Here is a 13745-nt window from a genome sequence, read left to right as displayed (position 1 = left end):
CATGCTATCATTGACCTTACACATGGTCATTATGGGTTAGCATACATTTGACTTTATTCACTTAACTTCGCTATGGAGCTCTTAGTAGTGAATTCTGAAGTGCTACTTTATAATTATCCTTAATTTATTTGTATTTCATGCTGTTTTGAAAGAACTATTAAATAAACATGCAGCATAAGTTTTAAACAGGGCCATCATTTTCTGATATGACACTTCACCAATCTGTTAGTTAACAACAGTGTTTTAGCGACCAGGTAAAATTTCACACATTACTAATTTCTGCTTTAGTTTGTTTGTTCTGTATCGTTTTAGCATATATCAATTAAACATTCTACAGGCCACTTCAGAGCATGGAACTTTGCCATGATTCTTGTTTATTTATGTTATGTATACATGGCAGTGCCTATAACATGTGGTTACAAAAGTGTTTTGTTTCTACTTAGGTGTGTTTCTTGTATCAGAGCATGGTAGCCTACCATGACTGGTTTGCTTTATAGTATGTCCAAATTGTCCCTTCTCTATTAACTATGCATTGTGCTTTAGCTTATGATACGACATGTTTTCGGGTCTGTTTGTTACGGGAGTGTCATTTGTATCACTTTTGCACATTATTTATTTAATCTGTCTAGATGCAATTTCAAAGCATGGAAGTCTGCCATGACTTCAGCTTTAGTATGTTACGTATACATTGTTTCAGAATATTTTTGTAATCTATCTATATGCAATTTCAAAGCATGGAAGTCTGCATGGACTCCTGCTTTGGTATGTTATATATACATAGTTTCTGATATACAACATCTAAATGTTGTAGTATAGGCTACCGAGTTAGATGCTAGTAGCTTGTTAGTCACATACTGATTTGGTAATCTATGCTTTGTTTTCTCTCATCTTGTATATCATTTCCAGCAGAATGTTTACTACATGCATGACATGCACATGCACAAAGATTGCCCTGTTCAGCATTGAAGAAAAGGAGCTAAGTATGCAGTGTTCGGTCAGGAAACACATGCACTGCTGTGCTTCAGAAAGTGTCAAAGGAGAAAGAGAGATGGTCGAGGTCACAGCAGGATACCTCTTACATGCATAGTCTCCACCCCAAATCAGCCTCAGTGGCAAGCCTTGTGGGGACTGCTGAAATCCATCCCAACTAAAGTTCTTCACACTGAACCAACACATACTGCAATGTCAGGGGATGGAGAGGATAAAGGAGGGGTTCATCCATCGTTGAATAAGATGTGTCAGTCAGTCGAATCTGCATTCTCATCAGTCTGAGCAAAACATTAGGCAAATATTCCCCATTTTTAGGCAACCCAGATGGAGTAAGGTCCACATGTCAGAGCTTGGACTATGGGCCAGTAAGTTGGGGTACATGAGATTTATGATTGATCAGCTGGACCCAAATAATAATAGTAATAATACTGGCATCCCGACACCAGCTGTCCAGCGGACTCCAGCAGTCACCCTGACATTACTAGCAGTCCAGCCATCACAGCATGGTGTCCTCTTGGCCGTAATGACCAACTGTACACTTTTTATGGGGATCTTAGTGATAGATCCATCCGTCTAGCTAGGCAGTCAGCAACATATTATTTCACCGGCGATTTTGATGAGAAATCTGCCTGTTCAGCCATGGCTTTGGAGCAGCCAGCAGAGGTGTGTGATGGACTGATATATATGCAGCGACAGTTTTGGAAAGGCCAGTAGTGTGGAAATGCCAACAGTACGAGAAAGGCTGGAGATACTGGCAGTGCTGGAAAGGCTGCCAATGCAGTGATGCCCACAATGCAGGAAAGGACTGAGATGCAGGCTATATTGCAAAGGTCAGCAGTGTGGCCTTGCCGACACTGCTGTCTCTACCGGTGATGCCAGATATTAGAGTATTTACTCATAGATTACACTCAAGGGGGAGCTCATGGTCGAGCAAAGTGGTCAAGGCCATCCAGCATGAACTATGCTGAGCTTGAAGCTTGTCGAATGAGAACCCGGTGCACAGTAAGGGTCATGAGTTATTGACAGTAACATGTGCACCCACATCGACCCCTATCATGCACTATTACAGTTGCTGCATGAAACCTATTTGAGCTCGCTGTACCTCCCTATTCCCTAGGAAGGGGGGGGGCTGACCCAGTTCAGTTGGAGGGGCTTTGGGATTCATTCATCAACAATCCCTTCCACACAATATACTCTCAGATCAGGAGATGAATGCCTTTCAATAACCGAGGATATGGTGGCTCATCAAGGGTATGGGAGCTTGTGCTAAGGACACATTCCCCAACCAATTACCCAAGACTTGCTTTTAGCATTGTGGCATTCTATGAACGTACTATTATGAGTTGGGGTGGGGTGCTCCCAATATTTATTTGAATTTCTATGGAATTCCCACCCTGGCTCATTTGTAGGAAGTGAAATTAGTGATAGAGAGAGGCAATGCTCCAAGCTCCCAGTCAGCAATGCCGACAATTAAATTATTGAGAACACAAAGGTGAAATTAAAAAAATAACAATTTAATACAATTTAAACGATATTAATTTCTCAACCAATCTTCTTCCTCTCGACCATGTAACAACCTATTTCATCACGTGATTATAGTGAGAGATGGCTTTCCCCAGTACTTGGTTTCTGCTCATCTGTGCTCTACTCTGCTAATTCCTTTCCTCCTTCCAGCGTTCTCCATAGTGCAATTCTTCCTATCCTCTTCCCCTTCTTGTCTCCTTTTCTTCTCCTCCTTCTCTCTCTCTCTATTTCTCCAGGCAGTAGGCTTGTTCTCTGCCTACTGCCTTGTTGTATCCTGTCCCCCTCTCTGAGACTCGGGACTTACTACCGGGTAGTTCTGTCCCCAAAAGCTTCCTGCGAAAAACACAAGGATGTTAGCATGTTTTGTTAGCCATCTCGCTCACACTAAATCAACAATCAATCATCAGATAAAGGCTATCTACATCTTTGGTCACGCATTCGTGCACATCGAAAAACACACACGTTCTTGTAGAAAACAACGTTGCAATAATGAGCGGTATCCCACTTAGCATACAGACATCACTAAATTGCGTCACATCAATATATTCTTAATCTCATTATTCTGAACAATATCACAACAATCAGATGCATTTCTGTACATTACACTCCCACAAGTGTACACAAATATTCAAATATCCATATTATTTAAATTTACACACTGCAACCATTTCCAAAGTTACAATTTAATTCAACAATTGCAAAATCTAGAACATCACATAAATAAATACACTAGTTTACCACGAAGTAACCAGATACCAGATAGCGAATTACAACATTAATTCTGACTACGAACTAGCAATCTACATAATCATAGCTCATTTCTCAAGTATGCATGTAAATTAAACAATACAAAGGTAATTCTACGTACTAACAATTCTAGTAAGTAAATATACATACTGCACATAATTACAATTACAATGCCGTAACATTCTGCAACAATCGTGCAAATAACTCACTGACCTTTATGAAGCTTTCTGTCCTTGAATGTACCAAGGTTTTTCCCGCCATTTCACGAGTGGCTTCCTCGGAGCTATTGCTACAACTTCTCAGCACGATGCTTCACAATGACTAATTCGTTCCCAGCCCAAATGACTGTTAAATTCTGGTCCGAATTGATGGCACCACCCTTCCTTAGTTCCGATTGGATATCAATTCTACCCCAGTCGATCCAGATTAACAGACGAGCCTCAGGCCATCTGTCAAAGCGGGGAGATTTACAATTACATCGAGGGTCCTTTGTTCTAGAACAAAGTTTCTAACGTCTACATGTTAGTTTTGACACCTAACGAAGAGAACTCTTGTACAAACACAAATCGCTTCGATAGCCGCAAGGTCTAATTATACCCATGGCTGCTAACCCATTCCTTTGTTCCTGACTTACGTAATCGCGGGCAGGCAAACGTGACAAGCATGCAAACAGAAGATGGAGGCCCATCATCAACTGGAGTCTCCTCGCCATTTTCAAGATTGAGAAGACGATGTCATTCCGCTATTCCTAGCGACATAGGGGGAACAGCCTCAACGCATCAATATCCTAGAAAGGAAGGCTGCCATCAGTACATTTCATTTTTGCAAAGATTGATCATGAGGGCGAAATATTCCTATTTCGAACAGACAACACTGTGGTCGTGACCTATATCCTCAAACACGGACGTACCAGGCCACTTGTCCGGTGTTCTGATTTGGCATTTTCTAAGTGGGTGGAACAATCTCCATATCAAAATAAAATTCAGACACCTTCTGGTTACACCAGTGGCTTCTCCAAGAATCAGCCAAGAAGGGGTCTATCCTTCATTCGGAATGCCCCTTGTAACAGTCGGTCGTCAAAGATTCACACATCAAGGGCATTCGATGATCGAACGCTTGGCGACGAGGTGGAATCAATAGCTACCCACCTTCGTCCCCCCCTCCAGTTTCAAACACAGCTGCTTGGACCATGAGATGCACTGTCAGCCATCTGGGAGGGTTGTTGGCCTGTGTCACCCCTCATACGGTGATATAATTACGGAGTCAGAATGGCAAGATGACTCCGATAGCCCTTTGAGGGTATATGCCCGGTTTCACCGATCTATTTTTCCCATCGATAATACACCCAGGAATATTTTTTCTCTCTCTCTCTCTCTCTCTCTCTCTCTCTCTCTCTCTCTCTCTCTCTCACACACACACACACACACACACACACACACACACACACACACATACAAGACATGTCTCCTGATAGCTTAAGCTTTCACGTACAGGATCAGTGCGCTACATGCACTTTCAGTCGACCCGAACTATCTTATGTTCAGTTCGGATCGTTCGGTAGTCCTCCTTGCACAACCAGACCTAGTTGCCCAGAACGAGTTGCTGTCCGTAGTCGTCATTCGTCCCCACTTTTCCATAGAAAAGTTTAAAGAGGCAGCCATGCAAGATCATGTCTGCACTATCGAGCACTACTTTAGATGCACAGAGACAGTTCGTGGCACGATCAACGCCTCTTCTTAAATGGCTTACTGCTCCGAAGTTTCGAGCAATCTCTGTAAGAAAGAACACGGGATATCACGCTTCACGCCCTTTATTCCTGGCTGAAGGGACTCGTATGCTTAGTGTACTCTGAGATCTCACCAGGTCAGAGTAGCCTCACCACTGAGCCCCCAAGCACTACTTGAGACACACAGAGACAAGTCTTGACATGCACAAATATCACTTCCTTCCGGTCAATGTCAGAAAACAAGGCACCACCCCTCAATCCCTTGCTTCGAGGTTGAAGTGAGTATATAACTCATATAGAAGTGAGTATATAAGTCATATAGAAGTGAGTATATAACTCATATAGAAGTGAGTATATAAGTCATATAGAAGTGAGTATATAACTCATATAGAAGTGAGTATATAAGTCATATAGACCGCCGTACTCTGAGATCTATGAAGATCAGAGTCGCCCCATGACGACTACAGCTCGCAAGATTAGATTCATTTCTGCGATTCTCGCTTTCGAACGCAGTTTTTGAATGTGAGACATTAATGGCTGGCATGCAGAGGCAACCTTCTCGAGTTTTTACCTCAGAGATTTAGCGTCGCAGAGACAAACGTTGGATCTGGTAGAGTTGGTGGCACAGCACAGTTGGCAACAAGACCCAGCTAGACCAATCAACACAGCTAGTGAAAATTTTGGTTGGTGAGAACATCTCAGCTTCATCTCCTCAGCCATATATATATATATATATATATATATATATATATATATATATATATATATATATATATATATATATATATATATATATATATATATACACACAAGAGTCCCAGATCAAAGGATCTCGGGCTGTGTTGCTTAGGTCATTAGAAGAACGAGTTATCTTTCATGTTGGGAATCCAGCCACTCATCTCCGCAAGAATACCCGAGGTTAGGCCGAATGTTCAGCATCCCCTCCTCCTATTACTGATTCTCTTAGTGCAATATGATTGGGGGATGTAAGTAGTGAATGGGGACGATTCAGGGACAATGGGACTTATCATTAAAAACACCCCTGGGACGATATAGGGACTATGTAAATTTAACATGGAGAAAAATCGTGGGACTGTATAGGGACAATGGGAATTAACATGGGGGAATAGTTCGTGGGACTGTCTGGGGACAAGGGGAATTTAACATGGGGAATAAATCGTGGGACTGTATAGGGACAATGGGAAATTAACATGGACATAAATCGCAGGACTGTATAGGGACAATGGGAAATTAACATGGAAATAAATCGTGGGCCTGTATAGGGACAAGGGGAAATTAACATGGGATTTTTAAAAAAATATAAAAAAATAAAATAAAAAACGGGGGTTGGCAATTAAAAGTCGATCTCTTTTCGAGAAATTGGAGTGGCCCTGAAAAGGGCCTTTGGGTTTCTTCTTCTTCTTCTTCTAACTCCTTAACTTCTTTATCCATCCCCTTATTTTTTCCATCATTCCTTTCTTCTTCTTCTTTTCTGTTTCCTGTATCCAGTCCGGGTGACCCATGGCTCGGAACTTCTGTTGGATTTTCATCCAGTTAGCATTTAGTTTCTCTAGTTCTTCCTTTTTCTTTCTATTTTCTTCTTCTTTTCTTTCCTTTGACCACTTTTCTTTGATGTTCTTGACCTCTTCGGTCAGCACTTTCCTCATTACTTCTTCCGCTTTCTTAAGCTTGTCTAAGCCCCACTTCACAAAAGATCAATCTGTCCATTCTACAATGTCTTCTAAAAAAACACCTTACACTCGTCACATAAACTATGGCTTCTTTCAACTTGCCCACTTTCACATACGGTGGGTTAATGAAACCTCTGATTCTCTTCTCCTCATCCTCTATCATTTCTTTCACAATATCGATTGCTAAGTGGAGGCTGGTTACTTGTCTTGAGACGAAGTCTTTTGTCACTGCATGCCTCCATTCCTGTTCAAGCCTTTCTGCTACATTCAATCCATCCACCATCCAGTACCAACTTCCCATAAGGTTGTTATACAAAGCTGAAGCTGCTGGCATCTTCTTGTTTGCTTATTCCGTGGAATGGGCTCCAATGGCAAACACTGTTAGTTTTATAGTTAAAGCGCGGACGTGAAGGAAAACATCCCCTACTTTTCTCATTTTATATGATCTACTATCCACATACGTGAAGCATCAATAAACAAACCCCTAATCTACTATTTACACACGCAAAGCATTAAAATTAAACCCAAATCTACTATCCACACAAACGTACGTGAGCGCTTACAAACAAACACACACACACACACACACACACACACGTACGCAAAAGAAAGAAAAGAGTCAGTGTTTATATTCACACTACTCTACATATACACATTGGCAAATCGATTACTATTTCTTTTCTAGAGTATTGGGTAGCCCTGAAAAGGGCTGTTTGTTTTTGAACTCCATGGCACCTGGTTAATGATGGCACCTTCCAGGCCTGGCACCACACACACATCTTCTTCCCCGGTCTCTTTTCACTCTTTTTTGGGGGAGAGCAGAGGCGGGATAAGTGGCTTCAGAACCCCAATCTTCTGTCTCTGGGATTCTGAAATTTCCTCTCGCCTTTTCTTTCTCTTCTTTGTTTCTTCTCTCCTCCTCTTCTTTGTTTCTTCTCTCCTCCTTTTTCATCCTTCCCTCTTCTACGATGGCCTCTGCAGCCAGCTCATTCACTATACGCCTGGCATATTCCAGGTGTACATGAAGTTCAAGCAATTTAGCTAGTCTGGTGTTCATTCTGGTGGTGTTGATCAATCAACAAGGGTAGCTAGACTGCCGAACGATTTTTAATTTATACTGAAAGCGCGGACGTGATGGAAAACATCCCCCTAAAACAAAATTGATCTTACCTAGATCATAACCAAACAACGCGCGGACCTAAAAGAAACACTCACTCACTTTTTATACTACCCATCACTAATCTAAAACATTTTATTAAACAAATAATATACTATCCACATTCGCAAAGCAATCCAATCAAACCCCAAATCTACTCTCCCCACACGTGAAACAGCAAAAAAAACATCATCATAATCTACTATCCACACAAACGTACGTGAGCACTTACAAACACACAATCATATACACAAACACATACACTCACACTATAAAAAAAGAGTCAGTGTTTATATTCACACTACTCTACATACACACATTGGCAAATGGATTACTATTTCTTTTCTAGAGTATTGGGTAGCCCTGAAAAGGGCTGTTTTTTTGTTTGCTATGGCAATCTTTTAGTTTCTAAGAATGCGATGTCCTCTGACGATAGACTTTCTGACAATAGGTCTGCTTCTTCGGAAAGAGAAGAAGAACTCTTTGGTGTCGATACGACAATCGACAAAGCCTCCGTCAGGTTCAGGTTGCTGCTGCTGTTGCTGCTGTCTCTGCTGTTTCTGAAGTCTGTACTTCTCTGTCCATTCTTCTTTCTCCCTGTTCACTTCTTCTCTGAAGAGCTCTTCTATCAGGTCTTCAGTGACTTTTAGCATTCTCATATTCTCTATCTCTTCTGGCTTCGGTATCAGACTGTGTCTGACCCTGTGCAAATTCACGTAGGCTTCGTTTAGCTTAGCTAGTTTGGAGCACATCTTCGTAGGAGGATGAGTCGACAATGGATGGTTAGACTTTTGTTGTTGTTGTTGTTGTTGTTGTTGTTGAGTTGGATTATAGTGGTGTGCGCTCGCAATGAGCATGTACCACTGGTTTGTGGTGCCACAGGCACCTTTTTGATTGCTCCTGGGGGAAGGAATGGTGCCACTTCCTCCAGGCATTTATGTGTTCACAGAACACTTATTGATTGGGCCGTCAGGTCGAAGTACTTTTGTGTACATATCGACCTGATTGTAAGGCCTATATTTTTGTTTGTATGAGTGGGATTGGACCCAGCACGCACTCTGTCATTCATTTGCATCGATGAGCGACCAGTGGGATTGGACCCGATCTAGTTCGCGTTTTAATTTATGATGCGTGCACTGCACGTATGGGTTTTGATGTCTGTCCGTGGTAAGGGGTGAAAGTGGTCGGGCTTGGGCGGAGTTGTCTTGCCACAGGTTAGCAGGGTTTTTCCAATCCAGGATATTTGTTCTAAATTTCCGTCTTTTGGAATTTGAATAAAAAACTCTGTGCTTTTTTTAAGAGAGGTAGAGTTTATTGAGGTAGATGTTAGCTAATAGGTGACAGCAATTTGATTGGTTTGTTTTACAGCATTGTGCTGCTGGCCCTGGATGGAACTGGTGTTTTTTCCATCTTATTGAGTAATTATTTAGGGTCCTATTTTTCTAGTTATAAGTTTTGGTTGCAGCCTTGTGCTGCTGGCCCTGATAGTCATTGGTTTTTTTGACTACCTTATGCTTGTAATGTTTTGGGGTATTGTTCTATGTTACTGTTATATTTGCAGCATTGTGCCGCCGGCCCTGATAGTCGTTGGGTTTTTCGACTACCTCATATGTGTAAGTTTTGGGGTCTTAATAAGGGTATCCCTGATGGTCTATTCTTGTGACCACCTTATGCGTTCTATTTTTGGGATTACATAGTTATATCTAGGTTTATCTTAGCTGTCACCTATGTATAGAGAAAAGAGTTTTTGTAGCTGTTGGTTAGGATGTTAGGAGAAGGATAGGTAAGGAGGAGTGGAGTAGGATTTTTATTTTCACCACCTACCCCCCTGTATATTCCTTCCTGGTTTTTGTACGAGTTGTTTTTTTATGGTTGGTGTTTTTTATTTTATTCTTGTTATTTGTAAAGTTTTATCAGCCAGTGGATTTGTTTTGCTTATAATTGTTTGGATTTATCCTTAGTTTGTTTTAGTTTATCAGGTCCCTGAACGGTCGTGTTAGTCCGTGAACCCACAAGACCTATCCGGCCGTCCCAGTTCCTAATTAATTGTATTTAAATTTTTGTATAAAGTTCGGTTTTTTAATGAAAGTAATTCCTTAGTTTATTTTAGTTTATCAGGTCCCTGAATGGTCGTGTTAGTCTGTGAACCCACAAGACCTATCCAGCCGTCCCAGTTCCTACTTAATTGTATTTAAATTTTTGTATAAAGTTCGGTTTTTTAATGAAAGTAATTCCTTAGTTTGTTTTAGTTTATCAGGTCCCTGAACGGTCGTGTTAGTCTGTGAACCCACAAGACCTATCCGGCCGTCCCAATTCCTAATTAATTATATTTAAATTTTTGCATAAACTTCTGTTTGTTTAAGTAAAGTAATGCCTTAGTTTGTTTTAGTTAATCAGGTCCCTGCACGGTCGTGTTGGTCCGTGAACCCACAAGACCTATCCGGCCGTCCCAGTTCCTAATTAATTGTATTTAAATTTTGTATAAATTTCAGTTTTTTAAGGAAAGTAATTCCTTAGTTTGTTTTAGTTAATCAGGTCCCTGAACGGTCGTTTTAGTCCATGAACCCACAGGACCTATCCGGCCGTCCCAGTTCCTAATTAATTGTATTTAAATTTTTGTATAAATTCCAGTTTTTTTAAGGAAAGTAATGATATTGTTGTATGTGGTGTTTAAGTTGGGGTTTGTGCTATTGAGGAATTCTGGATATGTACTCGTCGATCCTATTTTATTCTGTTCCGTTTTGAAAATTTCCCTTTCTTTCCGTAATTTGTAACGTATGTTAAAGATATGGTGCAGGTCTTCAGGCTCCCGACAGTAGTAACAATTTGGGTTGTGAGGTTTTGGTCCTATGTGTTTTCCGTAGCTGTTGGCCAACTTTGTTTTTCCTGTATAAATTCTATTTATTACTTTTTGATCTTTCCCTTTAAGTAAAGGCGGTTTCCTATTTCTAGTGGTTTCTTTGAGTGTGGTATGTAGTTTTTTGCCTGTCTTGATATTGTCCCAATATTCCTGCCATTTCTGATTTATCATGACTGTGATTAGGCTGTAGATTTCACTAACACTGTAAGCCAGTGGTACATGGTTTAGCTCGCTTAGTTTTAGTTTAGCTAAGTCATCTGCTAGATTGTTTCCTAGTATGTTTATGTGGGATGGGACCCATAGGAATTCTACTTGTTGTTTATTGCTTTTTAGTTTCTTTAGTATTAAATTGGTTTTATTTAGGAAATTTTCTCTGCTGTTGGTGCTGTTAGTTAGAATAGTATTAGGACGCTTAGCGAGTCGCTTATTATTACTGTTTGGGGTGGGTTGTTTTTCTCCACCCATTCTAGTGCTTGTAGTATTGCCCAGAATTCTGCTGTGTAGATTGAACAGTGGTCCGGTAGTCGGTGACCAACTTGTATTTTAAGTTTGGGGATTACGTATGCAGCTGCTGTTTTGCGGGTTTAGTGGTTTTTGAACCATCTGTGTATATTTGTAGATGGTTTGCATATTTAGTTTCTAAAATTTCTGATGTTATAGTGTGCAGCTGCAGTTCTTGATTTAATTTATTACCATGTTTGGTGATAGAGGTATTGATGTTTGGATCTTCGTTATACCAAGGTTCAGGGTCGAAGTTATTGTATTTTTCTTTCTGGTTTATGTCTATGGGAAGTAGTTTTGCTAATTCGTGCACTATTTTTCCTGTTGGTACGTGGTGCTTTTGGGTCTTGCTAAAGGAGATGTTGCATTTCTCTATTGCTAATAAGGTGGGGTGAGTGTTTGATTGTGTTCGTAATCGGGCTGCATATCTCAGTATTAATTCCTGTCTTCTGAGATAGAGCGGTAGCTCACCTGTTAGTACTTGGAGTTCTGCTAGTGAAGTTGATGGTAATGCTCCAGTTATTGTAACTAGGGCTTTTCGTTGTACTTGCTCTAATTTTTTTAGTTGTTTTGCTGGTGCTAGGTTGTAAACTTGGCACCCATAATCAAGTTTGGATCTTATTAGTGCAGGATATATTGCTAACAGTGTTTCCTGATTGGATCCCCAGTTCGATCCTTTAAGGCTTCTTATTAGACTGATGTCCTTATCGCATCTTTGTACTACTTCCTGTATGTGTTTTCCCCAATTTAGGTGTTCGTCGAAGTACATACCCATTAACTTCTTAAATTTAACATATTTAATTACTTGATTGTTTATTGTAAAAGTCGGTTGTGGTTTATTTAGTTTACGTGTGGGTGAAAATATTATGACTTCTGTTTTATCCTGTGACAGTTTGAACCCCCATTTGTCAGCCCATTTTCCTATGTTATTTAGACTATCTTTTATAGTTTGTATGGTTAGACTAGAGGCTACCCCGGCTTTAAAGTCAAAGCGCGGACGTGAAGGAAAACATCCCTCCACGGTTTTCGAGCCGGAACGTTCAATGAGTGCCATGAGAGGGATAGTAAGAAGTCAAAGAGCATGAATCAAGATTTCTATAGTCAAACAAACCACAAAGGCATTTTTTCAAAACACAACATTTTTATTCAAAATCACTTAACACTAACAAACAACTCTAACATTTTTAACAATAATCCAACAATATAACATCAAATATTTTGTTTCAAATGACAAACTTTTTTTTTCCAACTCACATTTTATTTTGGACAAGGCTGACAACGTTGTGAATGAAATTGTGATTTCCACTGTTGGAAGTCATTAGGCCATTGATGGACACTACGTTTCCTAGCTTGAGACAAAAGATAAGCATAATGGTCACAAAACCATTGATCTACTTTCACATCGTTTCTAAAAGAAGAACGAGGATCAAAATGAGTCACTAAATGTTCTAAGGAATAGCCCAGGCTGCGATGATGCAGAAAATACACACAATATTGTCCACACACCAAGGAATCTGTGCCTTGTAATTTCACATTATTGAATCGGGTGGTTTGAGCATTTCTTCTCATAAAGTCAATGATATCGTCTTCTAAAGGGGGCAATCCATACGAATCGAAATATTCCACACATCCTTCTTGAGGAAAGTAGACGGCTACCCAGTGGGTTCCTGAGAGATGACTGTCGTCCGTGTTGATCACATAAGCTAGATGGTCTTGAGGTTTGCGATGAGGGGGTTCATCTTTAGCACAGACGACAGGATTCCAAGAAGCAGTGTACGAACTGTGGTTCAAAAGGTAATAAAGTTCCCAGGTATCCATGTTTTGTGTGTTTGTTTTTTTTTTCTTCTTCACAGGTAATAATAAGTCATCAATTCGATCCTGACTTTTTGCTTGAAAATGTCTGACAAATAACCGTTTCTTCACTTCGTCTCCCCACTCTGATTCAGGACAGCTTCGATACGATGGATCTCTTGAGTGGTTAAGGGTGGACAAGAATGTTCACGCAAGTCTTTATACCACTGATGCAACACGACTTCGTCCGAGATGAGACTCAAAGCTTCATCCAGATATTCATTCAATTTTTCTTCTTGACTCAGCATTAGGCATTTATCGTGTTGAATTTGACTGGGATGATCGTTTTGACATCCATAGCAATCTTTCTTGATCAATTCCGTCATTTTTTCGACCAAGTGTTTGACAAAACAGGAGACTAAATGGGCTTCTTGTTCTGGCCATCTTGACTTCATCATGATAACTTCTTCGTCTTTGTCTTGAGATTCTTCTTCCCCGGTCTCCTCACATTCCATCTTCAAAGTTTCTCCACTGGGCAAAGAGGGATAACAGTCTTCCATGGCTTCTAATAGTCTAGAATGACTTCTCTCAAACTGTTGATTTCTATGGTATTGTCAAATTCTGCATACAGGAGGACGTTCACTGTGTAATCTGGAGGTGGATTTGCAAACTGAAGTTCCACACGACTCTGACCCGATTTTATAGGGTGGAAATGCCCCTCGTCGCTGCCTTGGTCTGGAGTGAAATCAAAACCCCACA

The sequence above is a fragment of the Sinohyriopsis cumingii genome, chromosome 8 (assembly GCF_028554795.1).
Source record: "Sinohyriopsis cumingii isolate HCF-2022 chromosome 8, ASM2855479v2, whole genome shotgun sequence".
In the NCBI taxonomy this organism is placed as follows: domain Eukaryota; kingdom Metazoa; phylum Mollusca; class Bivalvia; order Unionida; family Unionidae; genus Sinohyriopsis; species Sinohyriopsis cumingii.
Note: the sequence above shows the minus strand (reverse complement) of the source record.